This window comes from Pseudophryne corroboree, chromosome 1, assembly GCF_028390025.1.
Source record: "Pseudophryne corroboree isolate aPseCor3 chromosome 1, aPseCor3.hap2, whole genome shotgun sequence".
Lineage (NCBI taxonomy): Eukaryota > Metazoa > Chordata > Amphibia > Anura > Myobatrachidae > Pseudophryne > Pseudophryne corroboree.
Window position 1 is genome coordinate 807,859,310 of NC_086444.1, and position 13,190 is coordinate 807,872,499.

The 13,190-nt window shown below is 44.9% G+C and overlaps 1 long non-coding RNA gene across 1 annotated transcript in view; it reads left to right on the plus strand.

Moving 5' to 3' along the window:
- The first annotated feature begins 1,104 nt into the window (after positions 1–1,104).
- The window catches only part of LOC134948855 (uncharacterized), a 66,142-nt gene continuing 54,056 nt past the window's right edge, over positions 1,105–13,190 (plus strand). The window contains exon 1 of the long non-coding RNA XR_010183053.1: positions 1,105–1,231. This is a non-coding gene — a long non-coding RNA (uncharacterized LOC134948855). The remainder of the gene's footprint in view (positions 1,232–13,190) is intronic.

Genomic DNA, 13,190 nt, shown 5'->3' on the forward strand with positions numbered 1-13,190 from the left:
CCAGCCAATCCGCTCCCTAACTGCCATGTCACAGGCTGTGTTTGAAAAATGACAGTTAGGAGCTGGATGGCTGGTACTTTATCACTCTTTATCCATCTCCATTTTATCTCTGGTTAAAGCTTAAAGTATTTGGAACATTGGCCCTCATTCCGAGTTGATCGGTCGCAAGGCGAATTTAGCAGAGTTACACACGCTAAGCCTACGCCTACTGGGAGTGTATCTTAGCTTCTTAAAATTGCGACCGATGTATTCGCAATATTGCGATTACAAACTACTTTGCAGTTTCTGAGTAACTTCAACCTTACTCTGCCTGTGCGATCAGTTCAGTGCTTGTCGTTCCTGGTTTGACGTCACAAACACACCCAGCGTTCGCTCAGACACTCCCCCGTTTCTCCAGCCACTCCTGCGTTTTTTCCGGAAACGGTAGCGTTTTCATCCACACGCCCATAAAACGCCGTGTTTCCGCCCAGTAACACCCATTTCCTGTCAATCACATTACGATCGCCGGAGCGATGAAAAAGCCGTGAGTAAAAATACTATCTTCATTTTTAAATTACTTGGCGCAGTCGCAGTGCGAATATTGCGCATGCGTACTAAGCGGATTTTCATTGCGATGCGATGAAAAATACCGAGCGAACGACTCGGAATGAGGGCCATAGAGCGCTGGTCATGTCCCCATAGTAATGAAAAATGGGGGCACGGCTCGTGACATTGTCATGAAGCCACACCCCTTTGCATAGGCCACACCTCTTTTGGGAATTTGCGCTTTCGACATGTGAGATGTCCCGCTTCAGGGATTCACAATGTTGGGAGGTATGATTTGATACTTCACCTTACTCTAAGTTTGTAAGAAAGAGCTGCCTCATGATAGCTGAACTAACCCTTATCCTCCACATCTATGAATGCATACCTAGTCCTGTTTTCCTGGGACTGTCCCACCTGCAGCCGGCAGTGTCCTGCGGCAGTGGGGGAGTTGGGGGGATCACAGTAGATGAAGAGAATAGACATCTATTCACAGTTCTGGGGGGAGCCTGGGGGCAGCCCAGCATCTCGGAGAGTGCTGGCCATGCCCCCACAGTGATACAACCAAGGGGGGGGGGGGAATCCGTGAGGCTCCACACCTTTTCCTGAAGCTCCATCCCGTTTCATGAAGCACAGCACCCTTTTGGAGGAAGTGCAGGCGCCTTAGGAGCCTGAAGTGTCCCGCATCACTGACCTACAAGGTTTGGAGGTATGTGAATGTCATTCACATTTTTATTGGGGGACATTTATGTAAACTCGGGCATAGCAATACTGTGTTCTTACCCAAAGCGATCGGTCAGTCTAGCTTTTTTTGTTTTGCGTTTTAAGAAATGAGAGTAAACATCTGATTTGTTGCTAAACAGTTTTCTAGATTTCATAATGTTTTCCTGTGTCCCTCTTACTTCTCTTTTTTTTAATATTTCCTACAATGTACAATGAATCAATTCCTCTCACGGTACACTTCAAGGTTATGTTGTAAATACTTACATTTTTTTAAAGGGATTTTCCTTTTTAACAATTATACTGTCCAGTATGTTGAGTGAAGCATGTAAAATTTGCATACTATGACATCATTTAAAAAAAAATTCTTACGACAGTGTCCTTCAATACATTTATAGACTGTCCATCAAAACAAGAACAGTTGTGTATAAGAATAGTTGTGCATTTTCCTTTTATTTCTACATCGGGATCGGGAGGTCAGGAACGATATATAGCACGTGCAGCACCTGATATTTCGCCTTCGTGATCTGACAATTGCAATAACATTTGAAGCCATTTTTGGCTTCTAACACTCCTGCATATGGGCCAATCAGGCAATTATCAGCTGATCAGCCCAATAATTGGATAGAGTGTACCCGGTTTTAGGATAGATGTGCAGATGGCATTAGCTATTGGGGACAAACTCCAAAAAGATAAGTTTTTCAGAGAGTAATACAGACGCATTCACAGTTAAACAGAATACTGCAGGAGCTACCGGTTATATGTCCTGCAATGATCATTTGTTAAATAGTGGCAATAACTAAAACATATATGGAAACGTGAGGGGAAATATTTCACAAAAAGGTCCCCAAGTCCCCATATAGGATCAACGTTAATGGATTTGACCACTGAGCAAGAAGTTAATTTAAATAGAATTCTAACCAGCTCTGCTTCATCCAAACTCCAATAATATTTAATATTATTATTCCTTATGTAAGTATTTGTTTTACTTATAACATACCTCTATATGAAAGTAATGGATATATCCAACTAGCTTTGAATGAGGACAGTTAGCAGACAGAGAAGTGAGAGAGCGTGCAGCTGTGGTGCTTGTTCTGTGAGGATCTGTCAGGGCTTTGGATGCTGGTTTGTATGTGTAAGGTACATTAACAACGCCACAGAACTTCTCTGAAAGCTTCTTTATTACCAAAATTAGAGCTCCCTCTTGTGCATCCTGTGGGGAAAACCTTTCACAAATACTTAAAACATCTTTGCTGCATGAATAAGCCATGTTTCTCCAAATGTCTATTCTGTAAAAGGTATATATTGATCATTATTAACAATTCAGGACTAAAAAGTAAAGATTGGTTAAACAGCATTTTGGTGGAAATAAACATTTATCCCACCAAATTGCTTTTTTATAAACTGGCGTTGGGACATTCTTGTCATTTATATTTGTTGTCAGGATCATTTAGATTGAGATGTTAATACTGTAGGAAGGGGCAGTGCTAGGGTGTTAGGTGCCCCCCTGCAAACTATAAACTTGCACTCTCCCTTCCATACTTTGCAAAGGGACAATGGGGGTAATTCTGAGTTGATCGCAGCAGGAATTTTGTTAGCAGTTGGGCAAAACCATGTGCACTGCAGGGGAGGCAGATATAACATGTGCAGAGAGAGTTAGATTTGGGTGTGGTGTGTTCAATCTGCAATCTAAATTGCAGTGTAAAAATAAAGCAGCCAGTATTTACCCTGCACAGAGACAAAATAACCCACCCAAATCTAACTCTCTCTGCAAATGTTATATCTGCCCCCCCTGCAGTGCACATGGTTTTGCCCAACTGCTATAAAATTTCCTGCTGCGATCAACTTGGAATTACCCCCAATGTGCCACAAAAAAGGCGTATGGTCTCACAAGGAAGGGGCATGCCACACAATAATACCCACATTTAAAATTATGCCACACAGTAGCACAATCTTATTTACATTACACCACATAGTAGTGTCCCTTATTCACATTATAACACACAGTAGTGCACCTTATACGTGTTACGCTACACAGTAGTGTCCCTTATACACAATGCTCACAGTAGTAGTGCCACTTATACACATAATCCCCCTGTAGTAGCGCCCCTTATACACGTAATCCCCTTGTAGTAGCGCCCCTTATACACATTATGCCCCCAGTAGTAGTGCCCTTTATACGGGTTCAGTATGATTTGCCAATTGACAAGATACTGGCTGTCAGTATACCGACAATGGCATCCCGTCCATCATAATCTCAACAGTCCGCCATTCAGTCCACTTTTTCCCTACCCTAGCCCTAACCCTCCCTTCTGGATGCCTAACGCTAACCCACCCCTGTGATGCCTAAACCTAACCCTCCCTTCCTCACTGCCTAAACCTAACCCTCCCCGCTTAATGCCTAATCCTAAACCTCCCTTCTAAGTGCCTAACCCTCCCTCCCCAGTATTTAACCCTAACCTTCCTGTTCCTGCTTCCTAATGCTGGGTACACACCTACAGATATATCAGCAGATCAACTGATCTGCAGATATATCTAAAGCCGGATCGGGAAGTGTGCTGTGCAGATACCCTCTCCGATCCATTGGGGACTGATGTCATGAACTGGGTGGGCTTTTACACACACCCTCCTAGTTCAGCTGTCAGTCACCGCTGGCTGCTGCAGCTTGTGTACGGGCGGTCGGCTGACCGCCCGTACATACACACAAACGTGCCAATATATCTAACAATATATCATCCGTCAGCTGTGCAACAGGGCCGACGCGATATGTCTGTGAACAATGGAGTTCACAGACATATCACTCGTACACACTGGCCGACAGACCAGAGAACGGCCGATATTTCAGACAGTGTGTACGCACCTTAACCCTAACCCCCCTTCTCCTGCCTAAACCTAACCACCCCCCACCCCCCCACGGCAGGACACCAACGTGTCCCCCTGTGAGAACGATCGGGATGCCGGCTGTTGGTAATGTGACGCCGGCATTCCGAGCGTATGTGGACGCTGGCATTGCTTCCTCCTTCGGGATCCCAGCATCAGTATATTGACCACTGGGATCTCATCCGTTGGGAATCTAACTATTTCCCCTTTATACACATTATGCCAACGGATAGCAGGCGCCACTGAGTGGGTTACGCTAGCCGTCTATTCATTTCTGGAAGCAGCCCTAATAGGGGTGGGTTTGTTGAGAGGATGGGGGTCTTATGGTGGCGGTATACTCCCTCTACATCGGAGGCAATCGTAGCTTGCCTTGCATGTTTTTGCTGCAGTTGTGTTTGTGACTTTATGCCAATGCCGCTACATTGGTTATCAGTGCACTTGGAAAGGCTGCATATGAAAGTTTGACGACTCTGACAAGCTTATTCTGTGTTAAACGCACTTCCATAAACGCACTGGAATCAAACCATTTCAGTATAAGGACTGTGACCATAGCTTCTCCTGCTAGGACCACCTTGCCCTCCACAGAGAGACATGCTTGTCTGAAACATTTTTTTTATTTAAATTTTTCTTTTTTAATTTTTTAGCTTTTTTATACCACAGGTCAGACCTAAAAATGTGAACTTTTTTAAATGTTTGTATGTTTTAATGTAGGGGCTAAGCAGTATCCCCTACCCTCATATCAGCGGAATGTAGATGGCATCCCAATGTACAGGATGCCGGCTGTCAGGAGACCAGTGCCGGGATCCTGACACCTGTCAGAATGCCAACACCGGAATCCTGAACGTACGTATGCAGGTAAGAATAAGGGTTAGGCTGCGGGGGAAGGCTTAGGGTTAGGCAGTGGGGAGGGAGGGTTAGGACTGTGTGTGTGTGGGAGGGTAGTATTAGGCTGCAGGAGGGGTTAGAGCTAGTCTGTTGGGGGAGGATTAGGGTTAGGCTGTGGGTGGGGGGAGGGATAAGGTTAGGCTGCAGGGGGAGGGTTATGCTGCGAGAGGGGTAAGTTAGGCTGCGGGCGGGAGGGTTAGGCTGTGAGGAAGGGTTAGGAAAGGGGTTGGGATTAGGCTGTGGGGGAGAGGGTTAGAATTAGGGTTACACTACAGTACCTTCTGGCTGTTGCTGTCCAGGAGTCCTCCATCAGCAGAGTCCTGGTACTTCAGATCACTCACCCTCCCCCGGGCCAGTTGTAAGCTGCTTAGCTGCAGGGTAAGCCCACGCTACACACTGCATCCTCTCTTACCTGCAGCCTCAGCTCCAGCTGAGTCCAGGACAGGGCAGTGAACAACATCCCGCCAGGGAGGCTCTGTGGCTGGAGAACTCTAAGTCTCTCACCCCTTCCTGAGTCCTTGTCAGCAGAGTCATCCAGGAGTGGATATGAGAGGAAGCGGTGCAGGAGCAGGCCCCAGCGCTGAATCCTACCCAGCAGGTCAGATGCCGATGACACGCAGACCTGATGACAGCAAGAAGGAGATGCCACTCTTCACATTGCCGGCACTGGCGGCCAGTGTGGCAGGGGCAGCGGCTCCTGGCCATCACCTCCCTACAATGCATGCCCTTGCTGAGCGGGTTCCGCCGGCTCTGACTATAGGCATCAATTATATTCAAATGCAAGGAGGGATCATCTCCTGCTAGATAAGCTTTACCTTTCAAAATATGTGGAAACACTACAGGAATCTATGACCTGCAAACTGGATTTGTTCTAGGGAATAGGATTGCCACTTAATAATAGCATGTGGGTTAGGCAACAAGTTTCCTGAAAACCGCTGGAATAAGGTTAGCTTGTCCCTACTGAGGAAGTTGGGGCTGAGCATCTGCTCTTTGAGTTAATGGTCATGTGATTGTTCGAGCCTGCTCTCAGGCAGATTTTTCTGATACTCGCTGGTGGCAACCCAATCCTAGAAAGAAAGAAAAAGTGAATCATAATAGAAAGACAACCCTGAAATTGGGCCTGTCTAGTACCTTAAATAAGCATACAAGGGCTCACACACAAATATTTCAAAACCAGGAACAATTTATTGAATTGTTACACTTTGTTTCTTTGTTGTTGTTTTTTTGTAACTCTTTAAACCAGTCAGATGACAAAATCAGAATTTAGGAAGAAGTGGTACGAGCTGAAGACCATCTTGCTGCTAGCATGTTCGTCTGCACAGGAACATCTTTTGCTGCCACTTTTGTGGCCACTGTGTCTCATAGGGAATGACATTTTAACTGGTCTATATCACTCCTGGCTTCTCTCATAGATGCTACAATCCATCCTCTAATAGTAGAGGATCTTAATAATCTTAATAATATTGTTAGTATTTATAGTAATATTGTCTCTAACAGGAGCCATCATCTTTAAGTAAACGGAAAGGCACAAAGCTATGCACAGGTTGGGATCAGAAGAGTCACGCACAATATTAAATTTGACTAAAGGGTTATTGAATGAGGCAGTCTTGGTGTGGCTTCTAAGAATAATGGTAACCAGTAGGGGTTTGAGATAACCATGGACCATAACATGCAGTCCAGTTCATCTAGCTGGTATAGCCAAAGCTAACAAAGATGTCAATTTAGGGACCCATGTTGTGACCCATTTCCCAGGAAACTAAAAACAAAAGTAAATGCTCAATATCCTAAGTATTTTGGTACAATAGGTCCAGAGAGAAATATGTTTTGTAGTAAACAAAGGTATAATCTGTTATCTGTTAGGTTAGGGAGAATGATATCCAAGGCAGAACCATATGATTTAAAGGTAGCCAATGTTAATCCTGACTCATATTTAGAGGCCAGAATATCTAAAGCTAGATTGTGCAGTAAATAATGGTAAGAGACCCTTACCTGGACCGCCAAAGGCTAAACTCATTAATGATAGAACAGCACCTGGCTCTAGTATGGGATCTCAAGGAAGCATTAATTTTGTGGGCGATGGCAGTAGGGTGAGTACCACCCCCACAGCCACTGGAGGCTTGGAGGCGAAGCGCATGTCAATCTGCTAAATGTCCCACCCAAAATGGCAGCTGCCATGGAGGTGACAGAAGTGGCGGGACCCGGGTGCGCATAGCGCCATATAACATTACAACAAGCATTACACACCCAGCGCATGAAACCCCTGGTTACAAGCATTAACCCTATGCAATGAGCATGAAAACCCCTTTGGCAACAAGCATTACACACCCAGTGCATGAAGCTCCTGACAACAAGCATTACCCCTTGGCACCGAGCATGAAAACCCATTGGCAATGAGAATTACACACCCAAAGCATGAATCCCCTGGCAGCAAGCAATACCCCATGGCAATGAGCATTACACACCCAGCACGTGAAACTCCTGGCAACAAGCATTACCCCTTGGAAATTTGCATGACACCCAGCGCATGAAACCCCTGGCAACAAGCATTACCCCCGCTCATTGCCATGAAAACCCATGGCAATGAGCATGGAACCAAGAGCATGAAACCCCTGGCAACAAGCATGTAATTTTAAAGTAATTAGAAGCCTTACTGTGGGGCATAATGTGTAATGGGCATTGCGTTGTGTGGCATAATGTATCACAGACATTGCGGTGTGTGGTATAATGTATAATGGGCCTTGCGGTGTGTGGCATAATGTATAATGGGCATTGTGGTGTGTGGCACAATGCATCACAGGTATTATGGTAAGTGGCATAATGTGTCAGGGGCATTACGGTATGTAGTATAATGTCTCAGGGGCATTGTGGTTTGTGGCATAATGTATCACAGGTATTACGGTGTCTGGCATAATGTATAACAAGCATTGCGGTGTGTGGCATAATGCATCACAGGTATTACGGTGTGTGGCATAATGTGTCAGGGGCATTACGGTGTGTGGCATAATTTGGCATTACGGTGTGTGGCATAATTTGGCTTTACGGCGTGTGACATAATGTTCAAGGACCATTGCGGTATGTGGCATAATGTGTAAGTGGCATTACTATAAGGAGAAAAAAATGACAAATAATATAAGGGGCATGAATTATAATTTTTATTCTGTAGTGACCAATGTCTGTGTGTGCAGGTTACAAAACTGGGGGAAAAGGTAGCCTTTTTCTGCAATGCCACGCCCCTTGCAGTGAAGCCATGCCCATTTTAATGAGTACACGCTCCTTTTTGGGGTGCGCATCTAAGGCGTGCACAAATTCTAGTGATGAGCGGGTTCGGTTTTACTCGGTTTTACTCGTTTTTACTCGGTTCTCAAAACGGCATCTTATTGGCTCACGGATGTCACGTGTTTTGGATAGCCAATAAGATGCCGTTTTGAGAACCGAGTAAAACCGAGTAAAACCGAGTAAAACCGAACCTCGCTCATCTCTAAAAATTCTTCACTTTCCTAATAGAAAATTGGGTGGGGCGGGGGGCAGACATTTTCTATTTCTAGTTATGCCACTGGGAGATACTAGGACAGAATTCGCAATCCAGTAATATTGACATCCACAAGTATTGGGAAGTGTCTCTAGTAAGTCTGGGGTTCCCTGAAAACATTTCTTGGAAAGTCCCAGAGGGATCTTCAGGTCTATTTGTAATTGGTTGTGGGCTTACCACCACAATTTTTGGAACCCTGTCTTTTATAAGGCCTGTAGTAGAAGGGCGGGGGGAGTTAAGGCATAAGGACATGGTAGGTCCATTGAAGGGAAGGACATTGCATCTATCTTCCATACTTCTTTTGTCCATATTCTTGACAAAGCACGAAGTCTGAGCATTTGTGGGACTGGCAAAGAGGTCTATGTGTAAGGTCCCAAAGGTCAGTACTATTGTCTGAAAGATTTGACCTCTCAATGCCACTGAATCCAAAGAGATTCTCCTGTGAGAAAGAGTCAGCGAATTCACTTAGTTCCCCTGGGAAATAAGAAGCGTTCAGAATGATGTCCCTCTGGACTGCCCAGTCCCATATTTTTAATGCTTCCTTGCATAGGGAAATTGACCTGGTGACATATTGTCTAGGCATAGCTAGATACAGACCCCCCAACAAGCGATCGGGAATTAGAGCCTGTAGTGCTGATTTTGCTGCATGTAAGTCTTTTATAAACAGCTGAGACTCTTCTACTGACTAGGTGCCCCTCACTGCTTTGTCCTGTGAATACTCCCCCCTCCCCCGCCAACCTTGTAGGGACATGTTTGTGGTGATCATCATGTAGGGAGGTGGGTTTAGGAGAGGACAAGGAGGAGGAGCAGGTAGACTGTTCCATGTTTCCACTCTGGCACTCTTGGAAAGAAATATGGTGCCAGTTCAGGTATATCTCTAATGTATCATAGTCCTTAATAGGCCTTGTAATTCCCAATATAATATAGGTACATGCCGAAAACCAGGGGACATCGCAATCATCTTCCCAATAACCCATGCTAAAGAACAAAGAGGTATTCTGAAATGCCTTCCCTTTTCTTCGTGTGTGACCAATGAAATGCCAGCTTAATCTACCAGAACCTACCAAATGTCTGACTATGGCACATGTTTGAATTCCCGGCTTGATGGACTGTGTTGTGTGTATTTTAATACAGAGAATAATGTATGCTTGCATGTTGTTCTAAGAAGTAGGAGGAGTCAGGAATAGTAAAGGAAGGCATCTATGCCATGAACCAGATGCTGGCGCTGAGGTGGGGCTGTGTGCTTTAAATGACCCTGCCGAGTCTGGCCCTGTGTGTAGTGTATAACTTCGATCGAGGAGTTTTGCCTGCTAAAGCCACTCTGGCATCTACAACTCACTAAAGTCCCCTCGCTGGCATGAGGCGGATGTTCTGGTAATCTTCTCTGATTCCCAATCAACACTGAAAGACTGGCCCAAATCTCTGGGAGGAGAATGTGGCTGTCTAATAGGTGACTCCTTATGCAGATTGCAGGTACCTTCATGCTTCCAGCTATGGGCAAAACTGGTCACAAAATGGCTTCCTGCTACGGGCAATCACAAGGAATTAGGGAATGTCACCTGAACAGGCATCCCTGGTATTATTTTTACCCACAACTCTCCTTGTTGGTAACCTTAATTTCTGAGAGCTTCCTGATCAGCAAAGTGACTTGATATTATCATCTGGAAACCTGTGCCTCAGAATCTGAAGAACTGGAGGACCCCAAATTTCCGACAGGAATAGATTTTTTTCCTTTTATAAGAAATTTCCTCTGAGGAGGAGGAAGATAATACTCTTTTGTGGGATTTTTCCCCCCTTACTGCTGCCAGCAATGAAGGACATTCTGAGAGAATCTGTCACAGATACTGAAACTGCATCCTCCATGTCAGTGCTGACAGAAAAATCTGCTTGGGAGCAAATGACCATTATCTCAGAGAGCAGATGCTCGGTCCCGCCCTCCTGTGTAGGGACAAGCTAAGTAAGTAAAAATGTCTTTATTTCACTATACCTTATTTCAGAGGTTTTTGGGAGGCTTGCTGCCTAACCCACATGCTGGGGCTAGGTGGCAAGCCTCCCGACGAACAAAAACTATGGCACATTGGCTGACTACTTTCTCAGGACACTGTGAATCATATACTTTTCCAAAGAAGTGCCTGTATAATATTTGCTGTATGTACTGTATGTAATATTTTTTAAATGTTAAACTACCTAAGATTTAAGCTTTAATGAAAGAACAAATCATCAAAATCCTCTGACTCTTTCAGAACCAACACAAGCCATGGGGACGATGGGGGTTGGACATAGCCAATCCCTAACCCAATAATACCCTCATAAATGCACACTTGCAGGCTTGCCATCGCACAATGGCTTGTGAGCTGCAGTCCTTGGCCTCGCCACTACCAGAAAATGGGGGCCGCTCCTGCAAGAGGCATTCACATCCCTGTGATGTGATCGCAGGACACATTCTGCACATGCACAGACTGGGTCCTGCACATGCGCAATTAGGCCCCTTATATGTCTGAATGTTCTATACAAAGAGGCCCATTTAGACCTAATCACTGCTGTGTGTTTTTGCACAGCAGGCAGTTATCGATTGACTGCGCATGCATCTCAATGCACACGCTCATCGCCAAACAACAGTCATCGCCAAACAGCGACAAGCTGGTGCAAAAATTTCAATCACACAGCCATTAGCAAGCTGATTGACATGAAGAGGCCGTTTATAGGTGGTAACTGACCGTTTTTTGGGAGTGTCTTGGGATACAAATGGCCTGATTCAGAGGTGGATTCACAACTGAGGTTTTTGTAAGCAGCGGATCTGTGAGAATATGCTAATGACACAGCTGCAAGTATATGTACCCACTCTTATCCACCGCTGAGTATGCTCAGAATGTCCGTTACAAGTACGCTGCTGGAGCCATTACAGCTGTGTACCAATTTGCATTCATTAGCTGCAACATGACCACAAAATGTTCACATACCCACAGGTCATTTGCCATCCCACCCGTTACCTACATAAATGCTCACTGACTGTCAATAATACAGCGACCGCCATCAAGACAATTGAGGGACATGCACAGTACTACAATCGCTCAACTATGCAAACATCATCTTTGTGAACACTTTGCGTCCACCTCTGAATCAGGCCAGATATGAGGCGAAGTAGTGCATCTGGGAGGTGGCAGCGTGGAAGGCGCATGGGGATATGGCCGGTGGCAAGGTGGGCTGTCTACTGCGTGGCCGACGGAAAGACGGGAAGTCCCAGACGTGGCAACACGATCACGTCATCGTGGCTCCGCCCCCCGCTATACAGTGCATTACAATTGTGTCATCGGATCCCCATTCCGGAAGGTAGGTAAGTATGGTATATCTTCTATACCAATGAACACCCCCAACCCGCACAGCTTTGCCCAGATCTTTCCATCACAAGAGTCCTTGCTATCTTGATATGCTAATGCATGTGCTTCCTGGGAAAATGGACCATGCCAGAAAAATTGAGGTTGTTATAAAAAATCATTTGCGCTGTGGTTTTTGCTTTATGCAGCTCCATAACAGGCCCTTTTTGTTCTGATTAGAGTTTGATGGATGGTTTGTTAAAAATAAATACTTTTTGGCATGATTTGGGCAATCTTACAAGAATGAGAAAAGAATGTTTGTTTGGCGGTGCACTGGGGATTCTTGGCATGATATTAACATATTAAAACATGCATCTTTATTAATAAATAATTAAAAATTATGTATGTATTTCCTGAGAACTTTATTATCCAAAAGCTAAACTTTTTAAAGAATATTTACGAGTGAAAAAAAAAATACAAGGGTCCACCAATAACTTGTTAGCTTTATATTATTTTTTCCAGTAGGGAGAAAGACTTAATATAAGATTAATTTAAATATGTAATTCTTATTAATTATGTAAACTGGCAGATTATAAATCAGCTACAGTGTTTAAATATAATCTTATTGTAAAGCCTGGTTATTATAATACATTCCTAGATTTTATTCTGTTGTGAATTTTATCAGTGGTATTTGATTACTGTGTAACAAGTTTGTGTTTTGGGGGCTGATAAATTAGACCCAACCCACAATGTGATTATTGATTACATCACATGGATGTATCACTAATCGCATGCAGGGACAGATCTTGAGAGAAAGCACTGTCCCTGCGATGACTCGCAGTAATAGCTGCGCATGCTCCCCCACCAACATTGCCGGCGCTACCCCTGGAATCCCCCTTCCCTATCACAAAGACCCCCCCCCCCTTTGTGCTGCGACCCTACCCCACCGCTGATCATACACACCAAACCAAGGGACCGGTGGTCGGAGCTCATGGAGGGCTGTCGGTCACCGGTGCTTCCTGCTGCTATGATCTCCAGTGCTGTGAAGTGAGTTTCCACTTTGCAGCATCACTTTACTGCACCGCAAGTCACAGGAGCAGCAGGGAGCCCCGATGACTGGTAGCGCGCATCATAGCACTGATCATCGGACCCTGGGCTGTTTTTTTTTAGGCTTTTTTTTTATTACACAGTGATCCAACACACACACACACACACACACACACACACACACACACACACACACACACACACACACACACACACACCTAGCTTCCTAGGGGCAGAGAAATCTGTGCAGAAGTACAGGATCTGCAGAGATCGTAATTATCACAGGGCTCACT